This window comes from Microcebus murinus, chromosome 11, assembly GCF_040939455.1.
Source record: "Microcebus murinus isolate Inina chromosome 11, M.murinus_Inina_mat1.0, whole genome shotgun sequence".
Classification (NCBI taxonomy): Eukaryota; Metazoa; Chordata; class Mammalia; order Primates; family Cheirogaleidae; genus Microcebus; species Microcebus murinus.
Window position 1 is genome coordinate 70,548,182 of NC_134114.1, and position 14,247 is coordinate 70,562,428.

A 14,247-nucleotide genomic window follows, 5' to 3' on the forward strand; every position below is an offset into this window, starting at 1 on the left:
AAAATGAAGAGAAAAGTAAATATCCCATGATAAACCATGCTTTTCAACTTTTCTTCCACTGATTGACCTTTGACCTGCCCTGACCAGTAATATTGTGTTCAAGAGAACACCACTTCCTGCAAGGTCCCTAACAACCAGCTTTGAATCAAATTCCACAGGGTTCTAGGGTGACCAAGCACTAAGGAGTTTCCCAAGACTTTCAGTGCTAAAGCTGGAGAAGTCCTGGATAAACTGGGATTGGTCTGCCCATTCTCAGCTAAACCACCTTTGGCAGTGGTTTTTCCTATAAGAGCAGAGTCAGGGTAGCAGAACCTCCTTTCATGTGACCCCCACTCAAATGCTCTTGCCTCAAGGGGCCCTCCTCACCAGCTGGAGCCTGGCTAAGACTTAGTGACATGGTGAGGAGTCTGGCTCTTCCCCTTCCTCTTTGTTCCCCTGCAGGTCCTCCAAACTTCCCCCTAACACTTTCTCTTTCCATCCTTATGTCCCTCAAGTCTTGGTCACAAAATGTTCTTTCTTGGTTTTACTATTTCCTTCATCATGCCTTATTATCATCTCATTATAATTAGGAGAGTCGCTTAGGGACTTTATCTCCCTAGAGTCAGGACATAGAGTCAGCACAGTCAGATGCCCCCTGGGTACCCATCTCCTTGCAGTAACACCTGTGGATCCTCTTTCTATCTAGTTCTTGTTTGTGACAGACCAATAGGGCTGACAAGTCCCCCTAGTCTGTATAGTTCCTTCTAGAACTGGCCGGCTGGCTCATAGCTTCTGAACCCACCGTTCTGTATGTACACAGAGAAATACATATCTGTTCTACCAACATCTGTTGTACCAACAGATGTTAGCTGAGTAGAGAAAACAGAATGCACATATATGTCAACTGCTCTCTATCCATTTCTTTGTCTCTTACAGCAAGTTTCTCAGACAAGGGACAGTAATACAGACTATGTTGCAAGAACATTTCAACAGGACAAGTCACAGTTCTTTGGTAAACAGGAAAAAGGATCTTAAAGGTTAATGAAAGTTGCCCAAGGAAAAATCGATGTAGTCTCAGATTCTTGACTGACCCAACTGTTTAAAGGTGAAAATATCAAAGGGACAAAAATGATGGGTCTGTATGAAGTGATATTCTCAATTTCTTTCATGACAACTTGTGTTATGCTTTTTCAGTCATACATAATATTACAAGTAATATTACAAACTCACTAATGTCCAAATGGTTTATGTTAATAATTAAATTGCCATACTTGAAATTATAAGGTTTTTATCTATGTTCTTAGCTTAATAACTATTTGATTAGTTGAAATATTGTCATCCCTGAAGTTTTAAAAACCTGAGTTATTACTAAAGGTACACAAAAAAAGAATTCAGTTTGCATCCCTGAAGGACCACAGGTCCATGAGCAATTATAAATAATTCTGAAATAAATTTGCTTTTTGCAGAGAGTTTTCCCAGACTAGATTGATCATGCTTTATCAATAGTTTTTAAAAATTGTGAATATATAAACATAACCTTGAAGTTGACACCTAAACACATCACCAAGACAAAGTAAATTTTTTATACTTTTTAATGTTTAAATATCCTTTTGTAAAAGATATTTAAAACTATTCCATATCAAGTAAGTCAGTATATATCCTACAGATAAAATACTACTAAGTCAGTGGGCTGTTTTACATCTTTGATATACTTATTCAAATCTTTTTTAAAAATAAATATGTCATTCACTTATTTTTACACCTAAGAATTAAAGAGGATAACCCATATATATGGTAATAATACCTTTTTTATTATTCTATCAATTAGGATATTTCTATTGCAAATAACAGATAATCCTGTTCCAGTTTATTTACACAATAAAGGGATTATATTTTTTTGTAAAACTTGAAATCTAAAATACAGAAGTTTTCAAGAAATGTGTGACCTAGTGGTTCAATGAAGTTATTGAATCAATATTATTTTCATTTTCTGCTGTGTCTTTCTCATTTTTACTTCATCCTAAAACTGGATATTTTGGGTTTTTTGTCCCAAATTGGATCATGTAAAATCATAAAGGCTACCTTTTTTCACTATCCTCTCATGGGTCCACAGATCCATATTTGTTGTGCTTGGATCTCAGTTCCACCTGTGTAAATCCACTCACAAAACCCTGTTTATGGGTTTCCAGAAATATGTAAAATGCCATTCTCCCCAGACATTTAATGAATCTAGAAACCATTGAAGCTTTGTTCTCAAAGGAAGAGGTGCCTAAGCCCTAAGCAGTCCCCACCTGGATGCTCTCTTCTCAGCTTTCCCATTCACACTTCCAGGAATGAGCCAGTCCTCACAGGTAGTCCTGCAGAGTAGATTTCCCCTCTCTGGAGCCAGGGCACTAGCTGACTTACCCTCTCCGATGGGTAATGGAGGCATTTCCTCTTTTTTCCCCTCAGCTTTATTGAGATGTAATTGACAAATAAAAATTGTACATATTTATGGTATACAATATGTTTTGGTATATGTACACATTGAGAAATGATTACCACAATCAAGCTATTTAACATATCCAACACCTCACATACTTTTTATCTTTTGTGTGTGGTGAAAATGTTTTTATCTGTTCATTCATCAATGGACACTTAGGTTAATTCCATATCTTGGCCATTGTGAATAATGCTGCAATAAACATAGGTGTATATATCTTTTTGGCATATTGATTTCATTTCCTTTGAATATATACCCAGAAGTAGGAATGTTTGATTATATGGTAGTTCTATTTTTAATCTTTTGAGTGACCTCTATTTTGTTTTCCATAATGGCTGTCCTCATTTACATTTCCACCAACAGAGTGCAGGGTTCCCTTTTATCCATATCCTTGCCAACATTTGTCTTTTGGCTTTTTGATAACAGCCATTCAAACAGGTGTGACATGATAGCAGACTGTGGTTTTAATTTGCATTTCCTGGAAGATTAGTGATGTTGAACATTTTTTCACAAACTTTTTGGCCATTTGTATGTCTTCTTTGGGAAATGTTTACTCAAGTCCTTAGCTCATGTTTTAATAGGATTTTTTTTTCTTGCTATTCAGTTGTTTGGGCTTCTTACATACTTTGAATATTAACTCCTTAGCAGATGTATGGTTTGCAAATACTTTCTCTCGTTGTATAGGTCGTCTCTATGCTCAGTTATTTCTTTTGCTGTGTAGAGCTTCTTTTAGTTTGACATAATCTCATCGGTCTATTTTTGCTTCTGTTGCCTGTGCTTTTGGTATTGTGTTCAAAAAATCATTGGCCAGACCATTATCAAGAAGTCTTCTTTCATATGTTTTCTTTTAGTGGTTTTACAGATCTAGATTTTACATTTAAGTCTTTAATCCATTTTCAGTTGGTCCTAGTATACGTGTGAGATAAGGTCTAATCTTATTTATGTATGGGTGGATATATAGTTTTGCCAACACCATTTATTAAAGACTCTTTTCCTTATTGTGTGTTTTGGCACCTTTGTTTAAGATCAGTTCATCATAAACGTGTAGATTTATTTCTGGGATCTTTATTTTATTCCATTAGTCTATATGTCTGTTTTTATACCAGTATCATGCTGTAGATTTGTAGATTTTGAGATGAGGTAATTCGATCCTTCCAGCTTTTTTTCCTCAAGATTGCTTTGTTTATTTGGAGTATTTTGGGATCCCATACAAATTTTAAGGCTTTTTTTCTCTTTCAGTGAAAAGTATAACAAAATTCCAAATGTTATGAAATTTTAATAGGGATTACACTGAATGTGTAGATTTCTCTGGATAGCATAGATATATTTTTTTTATTTTAGCGTATTATGGGGGTACAAGTGTTAAGGTTATTTATATTGCCCATGCCCCCTCCCCCCTCGAGTAAGAGCTTCAATCATGTCCATCCCCCAAACATTGCACATCTTACTTGTTGTGGTTGTATATACCCCTTCCCTGCTTCTCCCCACCCCCGAACACCTTATAAATGTTATTCCTATATGTCCACTTAGATGTTGATCCGTTAATACCAATTTGCTGGTGAGTACATGTGGTGCTGGTTTTTCCATTCTTGAGATTCTTCACTTAATAGAATGGGTTCCAGCTGCTGGATAGCATAGATTATTTTAACAATATTAATTTGGGTTCTTTTCATTTATTGTGACTTATTCAATCTCTTTTATCAGTGTTTTATAGTTTTTAGTGTACAGGTCTTTCACTCCTTTGTTAAATTTATTCCTAAGTATTTTATTATTTTGATGCTTTTGTTAATGGGATTTTTTTCCTGGATTTCTTTTTCAGATAGTTCATTGTTAATATATAGAAATGCAACTGATTTCTTATATTAATTTTGTATCTTGCAGCTTTACTAAATTTCTTTATCAGTTCTAACCATTTTTGGGTGGAGGTTTTTTTTTTTTAATATATAGAAGAAAGTGTCATCTGGAAACAGAGTCAATTTTTACTTCCTCCTTTTAATTTGGATGCTTTTATTTCTTTTATCTTGCCCAGTTTCTCTGGCAAATACTACTAATGCTGTGTTAAATAGAACTGCCAAGAGAGAGCATTTTTATTTTGATCCTGATCTTAGAGTAAAAGCTTTCAGCTTTTCACCATTAAGTATGTAGTTAGCTATGGGCTTGTCATATATGGCCTTTATAATGTTGAGGTACATTCCTTCTATACCTAGTGTGTTGAGAGTTTTATTAGGAACAGATGTTGAATTTTGTCAAACAAAAGCTGTGATGAATTTTCACAGCTTTTGTTTGTCTGGGAATGTCTTTTTTTTTTTATGTGTTGTTTTCTTCCTTTCTGATTTAAGCTAAGTAGGTCCAAGTCAGTGATTTATTTATGTCCTATATGATATTGTCCTTTGGAACTTCAAATTATATCTCCTGACTCTGTTCCATGGAAACAAATTATTATGAACTAACCATTGTAGTCACAGTAGTTACTGCTTTTTTTTTTTTTTTTTTGAGACAGGGTCTCACTCATTTGTCCAGGCTAGTATGCAGTGGTGTCATTACAGTTCACTGCAACCTCAAACTCCTGGGCTCCAGCAATCCTCCTGCCTCAGCCTTCCAAGTAGCTAGGACTACAGGCACATGCCATCACACCTGGCTAATTTTTAAAAAATTTTTTTGTACAAAGAGGGTTTCGCTATATTGCTCAGGCTGGTCTCAAAAGATCCTCCCACCTTAGCCACCCAAAGTGCTAAGATTATAGGTGGAAGTCACCAAACCCATCCAGCCTGTCTGGGAAAGTCTTTATGTCTCCATTTATGAAGGACAGACTTGTTGTACTTGCTATGTACAACTTTTGGTTGACAATTATTTTCTTTTAGCACTTCAAATATATCATCCCACTGTTTCCTGGCCTGTAAGATTTCTGCTGAGAAATCTGCCCATAGTTTTACGGAGGTTCCCTTATGTGATAAATTGCTTTTCACTTACTGCTCTCAACATTCTGTCTTTAATTTTTGAAGATTTTAATATAATGTGTCTTGGTGAACATTTCTTTACTATTTGGAGTTCTTTGGGATTTATGATTCTATATGATAACTTTCCTCTCCTGAGTTGGAAGATTTTCTGTTCTTATTTCTTTAAATAAGCTTTTTGCCAGTTTTTCTTTCTTTGCTTCTTCTGGGATATTCATAATGCATGTATTAATTTACTTGATTGTGTTCCATATTCCTATAGGCTTTTTTATTCACTCTTTTTCATTATTTTTAAATTTTTTTTTTAATTTGATAATTTCAAATTAACTGTCTTCAAGCTCACTAATCCTTGCTTCTGCTTGATTGAGTCTGCTATTGAAGTTCTCTGTAGAATTTTTCAATTTTATCATTGTGTTCTCCAGCTCCAGATTTCTATTTGATTCTTTTTTATGGTTTCTACTTCATTGTTGAAATGTTCATTTTATTTATGTATTCTTTTCCTGATTTCTTTTAGTTGTATGTGTTCTTTTCTAGTTTACTGAGCTTGATTAAAATGATTATTTTGAATTCTTCATCAGACAGTTTGTAGATAGCTATTTCTTTAGGGTTAGTTACTGATGCTTTATTTTGTTCCTTTGGTGGTGTCATGTTTTTCTGGTTATTTGTGTCTACACATTTGAAGAAGTAGGCACATCTTCCAGTATTTACAGACTTGCTTTAGCAGGGAAATCCCTTTATCAGTCAGTCAAGAGATTCTGGGTTAGTTACCTGGTAAGATTCATTGGGGAGGGGGGCTTGCTGCTAGAGTCCTTGGGCAGGTTAGTTTGGTGCCTGGGTTAGCAGGTAGAAGAGCCTGTTACCAGGATCCACAGGGCAGCTTAGTACCTGGGTCTGTGGAGGTGGGCCTGGATGCTAGGTCCATGTGGGTTGGCCTGGCACTGGGGTCCACTGAAAACAGGCCTTCAACTGGGTCCATGAGGACCAACCTTCAGCCTGTGTCTGCAGGGGCCTGCCTGAAGCCTAGGTCCACTAGAGCTGACCTCTCACTGGGATAGGCCTTGAGCCTCGGTCCACAGGGGCTGGCCTGGTGCTGGTATGGGTTTAACCCTGGGTCCACAGGGATGGTCCTGATACTAAGTCCATGGAAGCTGGCCTGAGGATTGGGCAGGCTTGGAGCCTGGGTCTGCAAGTTTGAGCCCAAAGCCTGGAATTACAGGAGTCAGTCAGAGGCTTATGCAGACCTAAAGCCTGGGTCTTTGGGAATTAGCCTGGAGCCTGGGGCTTCAGGGCTGGACTAGTGCTGAGGTGAGCCTGGAGCCTGAGCTTTTGGAGGTCAGTCTGATATTGGGGCATGCCTGGACCCTGCGTCTGTGGGAGTTAGCCTATAGCCTGGGCCATGAGGCCCATTCTGGCACTGGCGTAGGTATGGAGCCTGAGTTTATGAGCACCAGCCTGGAATCTGGATCCACTGGGGCCAGCTTGGAACGAGGGCAGGTTTGAAGTCTAGGGCTTCAGGGGCCAGCTGGTACTATGTGGTCCTGTAGGCTGGTCCCATGGGTGCTAGCCTGGCTCTGGGGTAGGCATGAAGGCCTGGGCTATGAGGGCCAGCCTGATGCCAAATGTCACCAGGCTGGCATCTACAGCAAAGTTGAGTGTTCACTTCACTCCTTCCCCATCATAAAGGGTATTTCTGCACTGCACTGAGTGAGCCTTGGGGAAGGGTGACAAGGATAATGTGAAACTGTCTTTCCTTCCCTCTTTAATGCCTCTTTTCTTATTTCTGTGTTATATCCACGTGCTATAATCTCTCACCGGACTCCTTAGCTCTTGTGAAGATACTTTCATGCATAGACAGTTATTAAAATTGATGTTTCTGTGAGAGAGTGAATACTAGAAGCTCTTATTTTGTCATCTTGCGAACATCACTTCCTGGTTTTTCTTATAAAAGTGGTTATCTTCATATTGAGGCCAGTCTGATGAGGAGGATCAGAAGCCTAGAGGGGGCAATATTATCCCTTCTAACCTTCCCACCAAGTGTGGCAGCAGGCTCCACATCCTTCCCCTGCAGATGTGCCACATTGGGAAATTAGTAAATTGGGAAGTAGGGGACATGAGATCATCTGCTTTGCCCTTTCATAGTCTAAATGTCACTATTTCTAACCAAGGGTACTTCAGAGTAAGATACCTTATGAAATAATTCCTTGAAGTACAGTTTATTGGTTGCCATTATTAAAGTAGACAGAAGAATATAAAGCATAAGGCTATCCAAAAACTGCCTTAAGAGAGACTGTCACAAGCAGTTGGAGAGTTGCTTGGTTCAGAAATAAGGATGTTTTATTAACTTGTACCAATTGCTCTGCCTTGACCTACATTTGATATCATAATGAGAGAAAGCAAGAGAGAAAGAGAGAGAAATACTGAGACAGAGAATTAAACTCTGTCTGCACAGCACTCCATCAAGAACTGCCTCCTTCTACATCTTTCCCTACTCCCTGGGAGATGCTCATGGAAGAACAGAGGGCTGAGCTGCTTCTGCGGCAGAATGAGGTGCAATGTGAGCGGCTCTGAGAGCATTTCCTTGAGTGTTGCCCTGTCACTTAAAGAGCCACTTTTGCTTCTCCATTCCTTCCCCGTCCTTAAATGGCCCCACAAAATAAATAATCTGAAACCTACATGTCACCACAGATAGAGACGGGACAAACACTGTAGTGATAAATATTAATAACAATGTCTTCACAGCAAATTCTAAAAACCCAGAGTTTAAGCTTCATTTGTGTATAATTTACCTACAATAAAACATACCTTTCACCCCAACTCCCAACCCAGACAGCGTCTCACTCTGTTGCCCAGGCTAGAGTGCAGTGGCATCATCGTAGCTCACTGAAGCCTCAAACTCCTGGGCTCAAGTGATTCTCCTGCCTCAGCCTCCAAGTAGCTGGGACTACAGACCTATGCCTGGACATTTTTTCTATTTTTTTGTAGAGACAGGGTCTCGCTCTTGCTCAGGTATGTCTTGAACTCCTGTCCTCAAGCAATCCTCCTACCTCTGCCTCCCAGAATGCATCCATTTTAAGCATATAGTTCAATGGGATTTGATGGATGCTACACACACATCATCACCACCACAGTCAAAATGTTCTACATCTCTGTCACTCCAGAAAAGTCCCTTGTGTCCTTCCATGTCAAATGCCCATAGGATGATCTTTTTAAAAGTAACGTAACATTATTAGAACATTTTTAATTGAGGTAACATAAAAACAAATCTGTTCACTTGCCAGAAAAAAAACAAACATTTAGATCTTCAATGTTTTGCATAAAATCAGATAACACTTCTCTTTATAGGTTTAGCACAGACTAGCCACTAATGAGAAGCTGTTGCCACAGAGCTTCCAAACCTGGCTAATATTTGAAGTGTAACACCACCCAAAATATGAGCAGGAAAGGGGTGTTTTAATCTACCTGCAATGTTCTGAAGTTATAAAGGTCTCCTACTAAGCCTTCATGGGTGAGAGGATTGGGGGAAAAAGGAAGTAAGAACAGAAAGAAAAAAAAGATGTCACTAAAAAATATCACATTTATGCATTTATGTAAAATTATATATATATATATATGTGGAAATGGAATAAAACATTTAAAACATAAGAATAATTTCAAGGACACCCCAATTCTTAGAAAAATGTTATAACTCCCCTACTAAATACCCTTTCAAAACATTTCTCATGTCACATCAAATAATGTTCTCCTCCAACCTAAAAAATAAAAACAAACTAAAATCTAAAACCTATTATCGACTGATGGAAATCAAGCCTGTCATTTGGAGTGAAAAGTACCTTCTCAGTCTGAAGCTGAACATTCTCCTTCAGAAGTGCTTTCTTGCCTGCTTCGCCATGGATCAATAATAGTCCAGACTAGAACTTTCTCTGCTGCTACCTTCAAATAGATGCAGAGAATTGGGCAAGTCAGGAATCAAATCAGAATTCCTGATCCCAAACCCCATGTCTATCTCTACAGAGTAGAATCTGTGAAAGCAGTCTGAAATTAGCATGAATTTTCAGCCTATTCACTTCAAGGTAGCCTGCAGTTAGAAAGCTTGTCTGATTATTATTAGGACTTAACAAAATGTAAAAACTGGTATACACCATTAGAAAATGAAAGAATGACTGAATTTTTAGTAAACAAGGTAAGGAAACCTGATAAAGTATAATTGTACAACAAAGGAAGAGTTGTCTTTTATTTCATCACTTTCTAAAATATAAAAATAATACATACTAATAGAAATACAATAAACTGTAAACAACACTTTATATCCCAAGTTTCCACACTTACCATTGTAACATATACATTTTCCAAATCATAAGTAACTATTAATAATTATGACAACCATTAAAAATGTTTAAGTCCAAAAGAAGTAAACTTTTAGCATTTCCTAGCATCAGACAATTAAGCTGATTCCAATTTTTGATTATTTTAACACTATGATGAACACATTTATGTGTAAGTCTTTTTATGTACTTTGGATTATTTCCCTAGGATGTATTTTAAATGTGCAATTACTGCATCTAGGTATAAAAATTTTATGTCTCTGTTGCACGTTTTCAATTTGCTTCACGAAAATATAATAATCTTTTCTAGGACTACTTGTATATCAATATCCTCACAAATATTTCTACCCTTTGATCCCTTTGTTCCTTAGAAAATAAGAGATATGAAAAGATTTTATTTATAATATTATTGCAGTATTATTTCCATTACCAAAAAATTGGCCATACTTCAAATGCCCCAAAATAAAAAAGCAGTTAAACAAGATTGTTATTAATAGACTGTATTCTATATAGCTATTAAAATCATATTCTCAAGAATACGTAAAAACAGATGAGATATCAAATATAGCAGATTATTAAGGTTAAGTGGAAAAATGAGGATATAAAACTATATGCATAATATGATCTCTGTTATATATATATGTATATACATGTTCATAAAAAGGATAGAAACATATCAAAATATACACAGTAAATGTTTCAAATGACATAATTACAAGTGTTCCTTCCTGTATACTTTGGTATAGCTTCTTATTAATATATAGTGAGACTATTAATCATTTCTGATATTTCTATATCACATTTATGCATTTATATAAAATTATATATGTATGTACATAAATGATAATTGGACACTTAAAATAAAAAATAATTACAGAAACACCCCAATTCTTATTTTTCAAAGTTGATTTTTTGTCTGCTTTGGTCAAATAAGTTTTTCAATTTTCATGGATACTTTTTCATGTCACAAAAATAAAACCACTGGGTAGTTAATAGATATTCCTCTGACAAAGTGCCATGTAACCCACAGCAGCGATGTGGACTCAGAGTTTCAAGTTGCCAGATAATTTACATGGGATATACAATGGCAATTTTAGAAACAAGAAAAAAAATACAACAGAATTTTCCACAAGGACTTCATAAGTTTTTATCATATTTTTACATTATTGACTTGATGTCTTAAGTTTAAAAAAGGTTCTTTATACAGGAGCATAAATCAGAGTTCATATATTTGCCTATTATTTGCATTTCATCAGCTCCCCAACACCTGTAGGGTAAATTCCAATCTCTTTATTGCACCTGCAAAGACACAAGACGCTTCAGAGTCTGGCCTCTACTCACCTGCACAGCCTCATCTCTGATTGTCACCCCTCCGTTCCTGCCTCCCTACGCTACTGTCATGGGAATGGGCATTCACTGAGCTGAAACGCACTTTGTCCACTCTATGAGGCTATAATTCCCGCAGGGCCACAGGTCATCCCTCAGATGTCACCTCTTCCAAGAAATCATCTCCGCTTTCTCTTTTCTTGCAAGCCACTCCAGCCTGTCTGTTCCTACAGCTGCAAGACTTCCCTCAATAATTACACTCATCACCACATTGCATCTTAACTGTCTGCGTACTTACTGAGCATTCTCTTCTAGAACATCAGCAAGGGAAGAAAATTTTTTTTTCTGTTTTGATAATTGCTGTATTCTCAATACCTAGAAAAGTGCATAGAAGATACTTAATAAATGTTTGAATGCTTGTATGCCCGAGGGAATGAGGAAATGAATGATTGAATGACTTCACTGGGGAACTTGAGTATCTAAGAACAAGGTTCCTGGCAAAGGGCATAGGTGGTGTCAAAAAGAAGAAGGAGGCAGGAAAGGGCAAAGACAACACACAGACTCCAATGAGAAGGAGCCTGGTAAGGTGGGAAGAGTATAGAATTTTGTCAGACTTTGAAAAGTTCCTCAACTTTCACCTATAAACTGGGTTAACATACTCATTGGGTGGTTGTAAGAATTACTGAACTATAAACATACAACACAGCGCCTTTCATGTAATAGGCATGCAGTCAAACGTTTGACTTTTTCCCATCCCTTACTTTACAGTTTGGTCTAGGTATGTCTATACTGATGAAAAGTAGTCACAAATTTCTAGGAGAAATAAATGCATTAGACAAAATTTTTACTTTGATTTTTACAAAGATAAGCCATGCTAGACAGCAACCATAGCAGATGGAAGATGCCCAAACTCTACCAAGGTTAGGAGTCATGGCCATAAGGAGAGGTAAGTATGTGTGTAGCCCATATTGACATGGGCCTTCCTTCAGAAGGGAGCATTATTCAGGGGTCAGTTGTTTTTTGTTTTTTTTTTTTTTTTTTCAGTGAATTCTCACCCTGTTTAAGGGGTCAGTTTTGTACACAGAATAATCTTACCTACTTTGATGGTGGGACATAGGATTATTCCAGAGCACAGGAAAACTTCTCTCTTATGGCTTTCATTACCCTTTCTATTGATGAGACAAAACAATATACAATATTAAATTCTGTCCTAGAGCCATTTGGCTAAATGTATAGATGTCTAGGGCCAAAAATACATGTATTGATTTGGGGATTAGAATCTATTTGTGTGCTTTTCAAACAGGTATTTCAGGTCACCTTGAAGTGCAGGTGCTTGCATTAGGCTGCATAGCTGGGGACACGGGTCTTACTACACAACAAAAACAGGATCCTCAAAATTATTAGAGCAGCAAGCTGGTGTGGCTACCCACTACCAGTCTCTTCCTGGTGAGCTGACAGTCTCAGGGATGTGGAATCAAGGTTTTTCAGAGCAGACTGCTGGATCCTAGAGGCCTCGCTCAGAACCCCTCTGGCAAAAGAGACTTTTGCCCCTAGAATAATGGTCCCTGCTGCCAGTATCATAGAGATCCAGTAAGCTAATTTAACAAGCATGGCTTTTATTGCTCCCAAGAAGGCCTATAGTTCCTGTATCTGGTGGCAATATATTAAATAGCCACTTGAGTGGTCATCGGCTTTGACTTGTTAGCTTACCTATTTTTTTTTTTTTTTTTTTTTTTTTTTTTTGAGACAGAGTCTCACTTTGTTGCCCAGGCTAGAGTGAGTGCCATGGCGTCAGCCTCGCTCACAGCAACCTCAATCTCCTGGGCTCGAGCGATCCTCCTGCCTCAGCCTCCCGAGTAGCTGGGACTACAGGCATGTGCCACCATGCCTGGCCAATTTTTTGTATATATATTTTTAGTTGGTCAATTAATTTCTTTCTATTTTTGGTAGTGACGGGGTCTCGCTCAGGCTAGTTTCGAACTCCTGACCATGAGCTATCCGCCCGCCTGGGCCTCCCAAAGTGCTAGGATTACAGGCGTGAGCCACCGTGCCCGGCCTAGCTTACCTATTTTTGCACTGCATCTGCTGCCAATGGGGATTTTGTCAGTTTTTTAGTTGCTGGTTTTTGTTTTTGCACGTGTGAATATGAGACAGGCTGTATACAAACACGAATACATTTCTCCAGAGTGTATTTTTCCCTTGGCATTTTACTTCATTGGAAATTAGCAAAGTTCCTATATTTTAATGTGTTGCATTCTTAATCTTGTTCCTCAATTTACTTGGCTAATACCAGCTAAAACCAGATGAAGGGCGATTGAAACTGAAGGCAGGAAATGGCAGCTCAGGAAGGTGGGATTCCCTGTGGTACTTTGGCTGCATTTATCTGTCTGGGGAGAAGCTGTTTGTTCAGAAGCAGAGGAGACAGAAGTGGTAACAGGAAGTCCAAGAATGGAAAAAGAGACCCTCTCTGACACTGGGAAGAAGGATGAGTAAGTAGCCAGATACAAATACAAAGTAGAAGTGAAAGCAGATTGCACCTGAGGGAGACTCCCTGAGGGCTGTGGTTTGGCCTTGGGGGAAGTGCAGGTGGCAATTAGGACCTAGGGACATTGTTGTGCAGGAAGAAATCTTCTCCAGCACTGCCACAGTGGATGGAACTTCGCTTACACGCAAAATCCGAGACAGATGATAGATGGATGGGTGGATAGACAGACAGATGGATTTATAGGAATATAGCAGCAATTTTAGGGCACCCCAAAGAAGCCCCCTGACCAAAAATTATCTTCTCTATAGGCCCTCAGGGATGCCATTTTAGAAATCCTTGAGTTTTTAAATGCAGGATCCTTAAATCTCTGGATCAAAATGAACTTGTTTAGAAATTTGTGGGGTGGGGTCTATGAATCTATAGTTTAAGAAATTCTGCAGGTGAGTTTTATATACACTGATGTTTGAAATGCCTGGATGAAGGTGGTGTCCCTTGTCTGGTGTTCCATTCTGAATTGATCAGGTTCTTTCTAATAGGCAGGTGACTGGAAATCAGACAGGAAAGAGAATAAAACAAGGAATATTTGGTAGTGGGGATAGAGGGCTTCCCTCTCTTCAAGCATCAGCGGAGGGTCCCAGGCAGTAAGAGCCCCTCGAAGCATCTTTAGGATTGTTTTGGGGGAAAAGAGAAGAGTCAGAC